We start from the raw sequence: 13,810 nt of genomic DNA, 5'->3' as shown, positions 1-13,810 counted from the left end.
GCTCCCCTACGTCGTTGACCTTGCCATGAATACATGCAAAGAAGAAACAGAGGACAGAGAACAGAAATGGCAAAAAATGTGATATTTGGCTATAAAAGTTGTCAAAATCATTTTTTAAAGGGGTTGACTTTTTATTTTGAAAAGGAAAACAAAAACGGAAGTCGCCACCGATATATTTTTTTGAGGTAATATCGGATCACCTTACAATTCAATCGTTTAGATAAAAACATTTTAATTTTACTAAAACATCGATCTTGGTCTACGAAATTTGAGAAAAACAGGTTCGGGAGTCGGTTACGTGCGAGGAAGGATTAGCACCCTCGTCACGCCCAAAATTGGTACCTAATTGATTAATTAATATCTTGATGTCGAAAATTGAAAATTTTAAAATACGGCTCCCTTTGTTAAAATCATTCAAAAATTTAGAAAACGGTGTATTTCACATTAATCGAGAAAAAAAAGATTATGTCCCGTAAGTTAGGACACAATAGCTTACATCCCTAAACGAGAATAAACATCAAAAAATTTATTTATTTTTAGAAATTTTTGATCATCCCGATTTTAAAAAATGAATCATATTCCGTAAGTTGGGACACGACCCTTTTTAGTTCCCGAGATAATAATTAAAAAAACGTTTTTGAAAAGTGATTCGTATATTCAAATTTATTGGAAAAATTGAAGCCCCGTAAGTTAGGGATTGACTTTTCGAATTCCAAAATACGAAATATTGCTTATTATTTTAAAAGTCTTCCTTTTTGAATTTGGATGAAAAAATAATATAATATTTAAAATGATATACGAGTAAAATATTAAGCTAATGAACAATTACAACGCGAGTGTACTAATAAACAAATCGTTGCAAATACAACAAAAATAATATAGCATACATCATTTTAATGCTATTGTTAACAATTAAAAATAATAATATCAATAATAAAATAACACATAAATACTAAATTCAAAAAGATAAAGAAATTAATAAATAATACACAAGCAAATATTTAACGAAAATAATTCATGAAACATTAAAAGAAAAAAAAAGGATGAAACACTACACCAAAACAGGCTTTTAGCGGCGCTTTTTTAGGCCTTTAGCGGCGCTTTGAGAAGCGCCGGAAAAAACGCCGCTAAAGAACGTGTCACTAACTTTAGAAAAAACGCCGCTAAAGATCAAGACATTTAGCGGCACTTTTCCCACAAACGCCGCTAAAGACCATAACCTTTAGCGGCGCTTTCCCCCCAAACGCCGCTAAAGACCAAGAGCTTTAACGACGACGCTTTCCCCACAAACGCCGCTAAAGACCAAGACCTTTAGTGGCGCCTTTATCACAAACGCCGCTAAAAATATAATCTTTAAAAAAATTATTTTAATCAAATAATATTTATTTTTATGATAAATAGTATATTATGTTTTATTTTTTAAATTTAAACTTTAAGTATACTTTTTAAGGATAAATAAAAATATTATTTAAATTAAATTTTCTATGAAAATTTTAACTTTAAAACTAAATATAAAAATTAATGAATTTAGTTTTAGAATTTAAAATAATAAATTAATAACGCAATTAAAATCCAAAAGTTAGAACTCAAGTTGTCGTAATATTAAAGTAAAAATAAAAATTTAGAATCAAAACTAAAATAATGGAAAGATAGCTCAAATGTAGGTTTTTGCTGCAAGTTACATAGACAATAGCGAAAAATTAAACACCACACATAAAATTTATCAAACTAGTTAAGAAATACATGGAGCAGCCATGTAGTATAAATACAATAGAATCATAGGGTAATTTTGCATAAATATCTTTAGAGTACCAAGAATAATTTGTCACAAAATTATAAAACATGATAAAAAAAAAAGAACAGGTATCAGACAAGCTATTTGTTACTTTTTGTTTTGCTTCCAAGGCTTCCTCAGCTGCCTTCATCTTGGCAACAGAATCATCTTCATCATCCCTGCTTAAGAAAACAAAGAACTTATTGTTAAACAATTTAGAACTTAATAATTTAACCTAGATCTCAAAAAACACCACTAATTTAAAAATGAAATCAACAAAACCAAGAATTAATAAAAACATGGAAGAAGCTAGTTCACTAGCTATATTCTGGAAACCAGCTTGCTCCAATTTATTGGCAGCAGCAGTAGACCTTCACATTTTAAAAAGAAGTTCAGTTCCATCAATGGTTACTCACATTGAGGCTAAAATGAAGATAAGGGCATCGAAATAAATTCAGACCATTCATCAGTTGAGTATATTCAATGCAGAATAGCCTTTAATCGGATCTAGAATGAATCGGATTCGAATGTATACTAATAAATCATATTGCAAATCAAGCATATCCAGAGCATGGTAAAAACTAACCTCAGCCCCTCTTGACATACGAGTAACAATTTAGATTCGGACCCAAAATAAAGCATATCCAAACTCAAAATAAAGCTCAATATTGGAGCATTCTAATTTTCTCAGAAACCAAATAGTAGACCCAAATATCAGGTTTCGAAATTAAGTAAATTTGAGAAGAAAAGAAGTTTACCTTGTAGAAGAGAGGGTCAAATAATAACAAGTAGCAATTCCAGCCATTGAAAGATGAAAAGAAGCCAAAATACATCGGTGGTGTCTCAATGATAGTAACTGCTTCACATGTCTCCTTATTGTGAAGTTCTGGAAGAAAAGAACATATAAATACATTATGGTATCCACCTAACCATGGAGGAAAGTAAACAATGCAAGAAAGCACATAAAAGGCACATGGGTTTATTTCATATAGCAGCAGATAAGCAACAGACCATCTAGTGTTCCAAAATTTACAGATGATGGGTCAGAAGAGAAAAAATTACTTGAACCAGGCTTTTCAACCTCCCTCACTATATGGGTCATTCCAGCTTTATATCCCAATAATCATTTCTTTGATAAATACCATTATTAACTTAAGCTTAAGTATAATGCCAACAGATTCATGCCGCCAATTAAAGTCTTAAACCAAGGGAAAATAATTGGAAAGTATATAAAAATCAAACAAAATAAAGGAAATATCTGCTGAATGATAAATATTACAACAATTATAAATTGTCACATGCTCAATTGATATTTCTTTGATAAATGAAATTATTACTCGACTCCCAAATCCTCATCTTTTATGTTCAGATAAGAAACTTGTGTGCACAAGATTCATAAAATCATACAAGCAAAACATCAATAAATCCCTAAATTGAGCACTGAAGATTTCATTAATAAATTAAATTCTAACTCGACTCCCAAATTCTCATCTCTTTTGTCAGATAACAAACTTCATGATATAGAAGGGTATCAAAGGTGATATAACACTCATAGTAACAATTATCAGTCTAACTATTAAAGAAAGACGAAAAAAAACAGCATATGCATACAACACTCGTAGTAACAATTAAAGTAGAAGAAATTAGTGGAAAGGGAAAGATTTACCATAAATCCAGGTCCTTTAAAAAATTATTGAATAACATATATATTTATAACATCAAGAAAGAATATCCACGTTAACACTTTTGGAATCCAGGATATAAGGCTGACCTGAGAACTGTTCTGTAGATCAATCCTAAAGAATTTGACATTTCTTTTTGACTAGAAGGTTTCCATTTTCCTGGAGAAAGGAAGCTATCACATTTCTTTTGAAACATGAAAATATATTGATTTTTTTAAAGAAAAAAAAGGAAGAGAAGAGATTCTAACATATTGTAAAAAAAAAAAGAACAAAAATGATGGTGTGATTGGGACCTCTATGCAAATAATGTAGTCCAAGTGCAGCACCAATACATATCTTGAGCCTTTACTCCCATTGTAAACGGGTGTTATTGGGCAGTGGTGAAGGTGGAGCCGCCAGTGATTCATGGTTGGTTCCACCCAAATTGCCATCAGAATGTTCATTTTGAACACTTCAATGCCATTTAGTGCATCATAATAAACTGCAAGTAAAGGGTGCAGATGTATGGTTATGTTCTGCTTATTCTCTTTTCCCTTCTTTGATACGATCACAACATAATCCTTATAAATCAAAACTTTTCCATGCTTAGTCCAACATATCGCGTCAGCATATGGTTCAGCCGTCAGACTATTTATAAAGACGTCAAACTGCCTGCCACTTGGCAAGTAACGGGATCCTGTGATTCACAAAAAATGAAGCCTTCCATGTACTTGAATCCTAATTCCACAGGCAATTTCCATGTCAAGTTATAATGCTCGTTGTAAGTTGTAACTACGATTAGGCCCCATTGACCGAAAAGAGTTGTAAACCATTGTCGGTGCAGTGTATCTCGGACTTACTATATAGTTTATTGATATAGAGGTGTTGAGAGTGAAATAGCTATTACTTGTCATGTAATCAAAGTCATCAGACCAAATTCTGGACATTTTTGGACAAGCCACCATCATCCTTTTGCGAAAGTTGTTGGCCACCAACATTCAATCTATATGCCATCTCAAGTGTAGTATCATTTTTATCTGAGACCTTTTTGTTATCATCAGCCCTATAACTAGTTGCTCTTAAAGGGTTTAGATGGATGTTTGTCTATAACTATTACTTAACTTCTGAGGCAACAATTCTTTTGTGATGTTGCAAAATAAAATAAAATAGTTACAGATTTTCTATCTTTTCCATGTGACCTTATGTTTCTTTATCGATTTTATTATATCAGAATTACAAAGTCTATCTATTTGCCTTTGAATATCACAATTCAATCACAAATGCTACATAATATAGGCACTTAACTATAAGCTAGAAATATCATGAATAGGAAAATTAATCAGTTAGCCAGATAGTGTTAATACTGTTACAAAATCAAGATTCTACTAAGACATATTAATTAATTCTTCTAATAAAGAAATGGCAATAGATGCTAATTGCTACAAACGGATATGTAAATTGGAATGGAAAGAAAGAAACTTGCCTCTCAAATGTAAATGAATATTCCCGTTTGTCAGTTTGTTAGTTTGTGCACGCAATGCCGGGACAGCAGGACCTCTTGAAACATTAAGAACACGCTTTTGTAGATAGCACCTAAAAGTACCAAAGTCCCAAATGTAAATGAATAGATTGCAAATAAGATTAGGCAATGAGTGGTACTCTACCAGCTGATACTTCACCTTTTCCCACAATCTCTTCCCTGTCCCGTCCATTGGAGGGCTCACTAGACATATCTCCACTGATTCAACTGCCGTATACATATCTTCATGAACTTCCATACTGCACATATTTCTGCTTTCAATCAAACAATAAGTTATAAACTTAAAAACAACCCATAATTATTCAAAAGTAACCCTAAAGCCCAAACTATCTTCTTTAATTTTTTTTAAAAGATCCAATAAAAAAAAGAAATGGAACATAAAGAGAGGGTACCTAAAAACAAAATAGAAGATTGAAGAATCACCAGCAGAGAAACCTAGAAGGGATCTTTCAATAAATACAGAATTCTCAGGCGGAGGACTCTAAACAATTAAAAATATAGAGAGAGAGAGAGAGAAAGGTTAAGACAAACAGACAAAACAATGTTGGATTTTAATAATAAAAAAGATGAACAAAGAAAAAAAAAATAACCGTATGAAACATGGAGGAAGAGAGATTTTTGGGCATTTAAGAATTGGGGTTGAGGAAGAAAAGATAGCAATGGGCATGGAGTTAAAAATTTTAAAGGACGGTATGTTTGTAAAGTTGGGGGTTTCAAGGGGGGAATTAGGGATTTTAGGCGGGAAAGTTGGGGATTTTGGGGGGAGGGGATTTTATAAAATGGCCTATTTTTTTTTAAAGTAAATTTTTTGTGGCGTTTTTAATAAAAACGCCGTTATTGCTTACAAAAAATTATTTCATTTTGAATAAAATCTTTTATTTTGTCTGTTAAAAATTATTAGTTACCTATCCGTATCAATTTGTTATATTTTTTTATTTATTAGTTTTTTTAAATCTAATATTTAAATATATCAAATGGTTTAGATTAAATATTTTTTAGTCATAAACACAGCTAATGTTACCTTTTTCGGCATTTACAGAAGAAACGCCACTAATAAATTAAATTCTTGTAATGAAACGACACCGTTTTGAAAATTTCTAAATCATATTAGTGGCGTTTTGGCTATAAACGCCGCCAAAGCTCGCATATTTTACAATTTTTTATATTCAATTATTGTATATTGCATATCAATTTTAAATTAGTAATCTTTGCAATTTATTATTATCACTTTTACAATTATATGAGAACTTATTTAATATATAAATTAAAAATTACTAATTAATCTAAACCTTAAACCCTAACCCGACTCCGAATCTCTAAACCCTGAATCACTAACTCTTAACCCCAAACCCCTAACCAATAACCCCTGAACCTTATTTAATATATAAATTAAAAAACACTAATTAATCTAAATCATAAACCCTAACCCAACCCCAAATCCCTAACCCCTAACCCCTAAATATTATTTAATATATAAATTAAAACAGACTAATTAATCTAAACCCTAACCCCTAACCTGACACCAAATCCATAAACCTTAAATCTCTAACTCTTAACCTCTAACCCCTAACCCATAAACCATAAATCACAACCCTTAAATCAGAATCTCTAATCCATAATCTCTAATTCCATAATCTATAAACCTTAAAATTGCAACTCTTAAACCGACCCTAAATCCTAAATTAACCATATATATACCCTAAACCATATATATTAAACCTTAAACTATAATGATAATTAAATTAAATATTTTAAAATTAATACTATCGTATCTTCTACAATTATATTTGAAATTATTTAATATATAAATTAAAAATTAATCAATCATGTACCCAAAAAATTTTAAAATTATTTTAAATAATAGTATTATAATTTCTCCATTTTTAACAAATATTTTTCTATGTTTTTTTTATTTCAAATTACTTCTACATTGTCATTATTTCAAATTTATCCATTTTTAACAAATATTCAATTAAAAATAAATTAAATTTTAATTAATATAAATAAACAAATTAAATAGTAAATAGACAGATAAAATGTTTTTGCGGCGCTTTTTCAAAAACGCCGCTAAAGATCTGAGCATTAGCGGCGCTTTTTGGAAAACGTCGCTAAAGCCCGAGCATTAGCGGCGCTTTTCCAAAAACGCAGCTAAAGATCTGAGCATTACCGGCGCTTTTTTTAAAAACGCCGCTAAAGCCCCGAAAGGTATAAAACGATGCCGTTGTGCTTAGGTTTTTTTGTGGCGTTTTTTCAAAAAACGCCGCTAATGCTCATTTTTAGCGGCGCTTTAATAAAAATGCCGCTAATGCTTGATCTTTAGCGGCGTTTTACGTAAAGCGCCGCTAATGCTCTATTTTTAGCGGCGTTTTTTGTCCAAACGCCGCTAAAAATGCCGCTAAAAGCCTATTTTGGTGTAGTGAAATTAGGGCTATCCTAATAATAATAATAATGATGATGATGATGATGATGATGATAATAATAATAAATGTGATAACAAAATAAAACGTGTGTTTATGAGAATAATTTTATGGGTTATAAAGTAAAAAGATAAAATAAATAAATTGATGAAATAAATAATAAAGCCTAGATGTAAATAGGATAAATAGCAGATAAAAACTTAAAGAAAAAAAAGATAAATCAATAAAAAACAAAAAATAAAATAAAATAAATAATCAAAGGGCTAAATTAAAATTAGAATGAAATCTGAGGCGCAATTAGTAACAAATTTAAAGATTAAAATCGAAATAGGACTAAAATAAAAAAATGCTCAAAGAAAAGGGGCTAAATGGGAAATAAACCCACTTCTTGGACACGCGTCACTTCCCCAGAGGATTAGCGTGCCAGGGACTTAATTGCAAAGCGGATAAAATTTACGGTCTAATCTAAAAAATAAAAGAAAAGTGCGAAAAGGACTAAATTGAAACAGATAAAAAAAGGAAGGGCCTAATGCGCAAATAGACCATTAATAGAAAACGCGCGGATCCTCCACCTGGATCGGCTCACCGCGCGGGTCAAATTCGGGTCCTGTGCCTTATACGGTGTCGTTTTAGGGCTATAGGAACCAGCCCTAAACGGTGTCGTTTCTTAGGTGTATAAGAACTAAATTTTTTTTACAAAAGCTTCATTCTCCTCTGTTTTCAAAAAAAAAAAACCAAAAGACTCTTTTTTTTCTCATGTATTCCAGAACCCGACGAAGCCTCCAGTGCCGGACCACCGTGGCTGTCGCCAGTCGTCAGCAACGGCGCCGCCGTCTGCGGTGGCCAAAAAATAAAAAAAGCCTATTTTTTTGGGCTTTTCGACTCCCCGACTCAAAAAAACGCTGATTTTCATCGGAATCGGCACCTCCCTCTCAAAAAGGTACATTCTTTATCTTTTATTTTTTGTTTCTGTTTTTTTACCAAAATGAAACCGAAAAAAAAAAGAAAAGAAAAGAAATAAACACCAAAAAAAATAAAAAGACTACCTTTTAATGTATTTGTTTTTCAGAACTTTTTTGATTCAATCTTTTTTTTTCAATTTGTATTTCATATCTTCTGTAAAAAGACCCTTTTACATCACTGTTTTTTGGCTTTATATAGCCGAATATTACAAAATATTCTTTTGTTTTTTTTTTCTTTTTCGTTGTCTATTTTTGTATGGTTCGTCCTTGAATGTACGGAGGTCGCACGGAGGTCGACGTGGTGGCATGCGTGGCTGATGGCTGGAGGTGCAGCGACGGCTAGGGTTTCTGTTGCTGCTGTTTCGCTAAAAGATGGGTTGATTTTGGGCCTATCTGGGCTAGGGTAATTGGGTTGATAGTTTAGGTTTGGGTTTTGGGTTTTGGTGTTGAGTTGGGCTTTAGGTTTGATATGTAAATGGACTTTAATTGTAAATGGACTTTTTATTTATTGAATATTTGGTTTTATTTGTATCGGGCCAGCCAAAATTGACTATTACAAAAGCCATAGAACCAGATGTATTTTTTTACAAGGAATCAAATAAAAAAAAAGAAAGGAATCAAATACAAAAAAGAGAAAACAACGAAATTTCTAAAATAAAGGTAGTCCATTATTTCGGATTTTATTTATTTATTTATTCTCAAAAAGAAAATAAAACAAAAAGTTTAGATTTTTACCTGAGGTTCGTCTTACCTCCGACGTGGGCGGCCTCCCCGATTCGAAAGGGCTCTGAATCCCTTAGAGTTCGTCAAGGGCCTCATCGGACGAGAAAGAAACCGAAGGGTTTTATCTTTTTTTTCTAAGATTCGATTGTTTTTAGGGGGTTTGGACCCTAGATCTGCGTTTTACATGTTTAAAAGAACAAAAGGGGCTTTTTTTTGGAAAATTTTCGGCCATTGGAGGTGACAGTCGCCGATGACCGGTGGCCGTGGCAGACCAACGACACCCCATGGCTGGACAGAGGAGAGGGGTTGAGAGAGAAGACAATTTTTTTTAAAGAGGTTACAAATTATTTTGTAAAGGATTTTTTTACTTATTAAGCCCCCCAACGACGTCGTTTTGGGATTGGCTTCAGACGCCCAAAATGACATCGTTTCAAGCATAGCTCGACAACCCAACCCAAACTCTTCTAGGTCCGCATGTTTTTGAAGGAATGGGTTATTTGCCATTTTGGCCCTTCCATTTTTTAGCATGTTTTTAAATTAGTCTTGCATATTTTTATTTTATTTCATTTTTACCCCATTATTTTGATTCTCTTGCGATTTGGTCCTTTAACCTACTGTTAACCCAAGGGAATGACACGGGTTGGATTAATTTCCCTCTGAGTCCGTAAACTTCTATATTCCATTTTAATTTAATCCTTTATATTTTGTTTTCTTGTAATTTAGGCACTAAATTTTGTTATATTTTCAATTTAGTCATTTACTTCCCTTTTTCTTATTTTTTTCGCAATTTATGCTTTAAGTTCTGTTTAAATTTAAATTTAATTCCTCATTTATTTAATTTTTCCGTTTTATTTACTATTTTTATTATTTTATCCTCTAAAATTTTATTATGGTTTCGATTTAATCTTTTTATTTATTTATTTATTTATTTTTTAACATTTTTAATTCTTTATTTATATTTTATCCTTAAATTTACATAACTTGCATTTTTATCCTTAAGTTTCATAATCATCTCATTTTAGTTCATTTAGTTTTTATTTTTTATTTTTTTAATGTTGATGTTATTGTTAAATGATTATCTTTGCTCATTATATTTTATTTTGTCATCACTAATATTACACAACCATGATCATAGCATTATCATACTTTTTTTATTATTTTACCATTTTTTGTCATTACAAATGTTCCACTTATTATTTTACTATTATTTCCATTATTAAATAGTATTATTGACTGGCTAAAAATGATTCCAACTACCACGTAATTATTCTATATATACTATTTCTGCCATTTTCATATTATGTTACATGTTTAAATATATGTTTATTTTTATACCAACACTTGAATAAATTAATTACATATTGCATTAAATGTTATATTCATTTTTACCCAATGTATAAAAAATGATTTTTTTAACCAAAACAATGTTCTTTGTTTAGGGATTCGAGAAATAGTGCCCTAACTTACGGTGTATGACTTTTTCCTTGAACCAAGATAAATGAGCATCCTTTTAAAATTCAAAATATATAAGACTTAGGTAATAATTAAATAACGAGAATCCTTATTTTCGAGGATTCGAGATATTGTGTACTAACTTACGGGATATGATCATTTTCTCAATTGACTCGAAATAAGAAGACTATTTTCATAAAATTCAATTTAGTTTGCAATCATGCAAGAAGGGTCTGTATCTTAAATTTTCTTTGAATTTTCAATTCTCTACACTAAGACACTAAGACATCAAGTAATCAATTAGGTACCAATTTTGGGAGTTATGACGGTGTTAATCCTTCCTCGTACGTAACCAACTCCTGAAACCATTTCCTGGATTTTTGTAGACCAAAAATAATTTTAATAAATCTAACATTTTATTAAAATGACAAAGCCTTAAGGTGATTCAATCACACCTAATAAAAAAAGATTGGTACATGTATACAGTACGCTCAAAAGAATCTGGCTAAATAAAAGTTTATCAGTTATTTCCTTAAAAGTATGAACCTTACTAAATTTTATGGGTGAACAATCTTTGATCATCAAGTAAAAATAGAATTTTATTAACCTAATTTAATATATAAAATTCCATTTTACATCTAGGTGATGGAAATTAAGGATGTTTTGTAGGAATTTATTGTAAAATGTTGGAAAATTAGGAGTATCAGAAACAGCATCTATCAAGCCAATGTCGAACCCAATTTCCATTTAGTTCTTAGATGGTGCAGGAGCTTTTTACATGAATTGGCAGTAGATTGTCAGTTTCCAAGTATTGGGTTTCTATGTGATTTGATGAACAGTAGGTGGAGTAAGCCAGTTCTGGCCTTTTGAAGCTGAATGTGGAGGCTGGTTTTAGTCGTGAAGGTGACAAACTGGGGTTTGATGCTATCAACTTCATGGGTACAGTATATTAATGAGTTTGGCAAGAGAACATCATTTTAATGGAAACTATACTGTCTTTTAAACGCTTTGAGTTTTTTTCTTCCATATAATTTTTTTAAAATTTTATCTATTTTTTAATCTATTATAATTTATTGCTTTTTTTATAAATTTTATGTAATTTTTTTATTTTTTAAAATTAATATAAAATTAAACACACTATGTAAAGATTGAAGGCTAAACTTTTTAGAATTAGAACAAAACTAACATAAACTATAAGTGTTTAGCTACATTTGTTGTTATGCCACTCAAAACAACGTCACCTTTCCATTAGTCATTTAACAATTGAGTGACAAAAAATATAATCTCAAATAGTTGAGTGATCCAATTATTATTTTTTGAAGTTAAGTAACTAAAATAAAAACTTACACATAATTAACTAACCAACAATATAGTTTACCTATTAGATTAAATAAAAAGTACAAAACCAATCCATGGTAATATGTAGGATAGTAGATTTATTTTATTTAGTGATACAAAATGGCCTTTGAAAATGTCAAAGAATTTAGGGTTCAAGTAAAGAAACAAAATGGTCATAATATTCTTACGCTTTGATCAATTTAAGGATGAGAATATCTTAACCAACAATTTTTGGATCATTTGACAAAAAAAAATTACTCTAGCATATTAAACTCCACAACATAACAAAATGTCCAAAATGAGAAACCAAAGATTTTTGGACATGATCTCTTCCATGATGTTTAGGGAATCACTTAGAAACACCAACCCATTTTATTGAATAAGATTCCAATCAAATCAGTAGATAAGGCACCATAAGAGATGGCATGACAAAAGACATGTTTTTGTCTTATCTTAGGATTTGGAGATGCATGGTTTGCGTAATGCATGCTATTGAAGCTATAATAAATAAATTCATGTTTTTGATATATTGTGACTAACCTTTCCTTAATTATATAAGATTACGAAATTTACTTAATAATTGTTCCTCCAATAACCATAAGTATGTTACTTTCATAGGATATCCTTAATTTCTTTAGAATAAATTTGTTCTCCCAATATGATCCTATTTTATTTCATGGTAACCATTACATTTTCCTTCATGAAAAGTCAATTACTATCAAATAGTAATCAAGTAATTTATCATTAAGACAAATGAACCATGGCCACATTTACTTTTCATCTATCATATAATGTCGATGATAGGATATCATTTACTATTTTAGTTGGGTTATGAATTGCACTATTGTGGAATGATGTTACATATTGCAGAAGTCATATACTCATCACATTAGCTTTCGGCTCCTTATTAATTTGAACTCAAACTTTTACTTACATTAAAGTATATAAGTCACGCATATATAGTCCATCATCCATTCAGGATTAAGGTATGTCACAGTATGAACGTCACAAGTGAATAAATTCATAAACAGATCTAGGATCAATTTTACTTAGGCTATGTCCAATGTACTGTTAGTCTAGTTAGTCATATATATGTCTCTAACTTCTAGGAGTCATCCACTTTGATGCTAAAACGATGCTAAAAAGAAAGCATCTCCTAAATTGGACTTGATAAACAACATATTAATCTTTCAATCAATTTGCTCATTTCCAATTAGATTAAGGACTTGTTTAGATTATTTACTAATACAAGTCATCTTTCTGTATTACAATCCAACCACGTAATATTGCTTAGTATTAGTTAAATGTTAGATAACCAATGAGCCAATATTTGCTTCCATTTTACTTTGCGTGTAAAAATCGTTGAGGATAATATACAAAGAATATTAACGTAATCAATGGATATTTTATTAAACCAATTTGTTCAAAAAATAGAAGTATACATAGATGAAAACACTACACTTAGGGCATTAGATTCAATAGTCTCCCACTTGCCCTAGTGAAGTATGATGCGACTTTGACTACATCCAATAGTCATATTTCACATTCTTATGCCCTCTACAATTTTCTTAAAAATCCTAGCTACTAGAGTCTTGGTAAATGAGTCTATAAGGTTGTCCTATGATACGTGTAACAACCCATTTTCCACAATATCAAAATAGTGGTTTTGAGACCACAAATTCGATGAGTAAATTATTATTTTACTATTAATTGAATGTCTATGGAATTATAGTAAGGTCGTATTAAAATTTCATTAAGAAATTTTGAAGTTTACTTAGTTAATTAAGTAAAAAGGACTAAATTGTAAAAGGTGTAAAAGTGGAGTTCTATTAGTTAAAAGGGAAAAAATATGGAAAGGAAGTATAATGGAATTAAATGGTAAATAAACCATTTAAATAAGATAGTGGCTATTCATGGCAAGGTATTAATGAAATTATTAAAGA

At 30.8% G+C, this 13,810-nt stretch overlaps 1 long non-coding RNA gene across 3 annotated transcripts; it reads right to left on the bottom strand.

The window, feature by feature from the left end:
- Positions 1–1,732: 1,732 nt before the first annotated feature.
- On the bottom strand, positions 1,733–5,715 carry LOC107954141 (uncharacterized). 3 transcript variants are annotated; one of them, XR_005916168.1, is made up of 7 exons: positions 5,566–5,715; positions 5,368–5,456; positions 5,115–5,226; positions 3,750–5,028; positions 3,546–3,615; positions 2,533–2,660; positions 1,733–1,953 (listed from the first exon to the last, which is right to left on the bottom strand). It is a non-coding gene; the product is annotated as an uncharacterized lncRNA (long non-coding RNA). The 3 variants fall into 3 exon arrangements; XR_001699434.2 differs by having other exon boundaries at positions 5,368–5,705; XR_001699433.2 differs by having other exon boundaries at positions 3,546–5,028; positions 5,368–5,705.
- Positions 5,716–13,810: the final 8,095 nt, after the last annotated feature.

This window comes from Gossypium hirsutum, chromosome D07, assembly GCF_007990345.1.
Source record: "Gossypium hirsutum isolate 1008001.06 chromosome D07, Gossypium_hirsutum_v2.1, whole genome shotgun sequence".
In the NCBI taxonomy this organism is placed as follows: domain Eukaryota; kingdom Viridiplantae; phylum Streptophyta; class Magnoliopsida; order Malvales; family Malvaceae; genus Gossypium; species Gossypium hirsutum.
The sequence above is the reverse complement of the archived record's forward strand: the minus strand, read 5'-3'. Positions and strand labels throughout refer to the sequence as shown.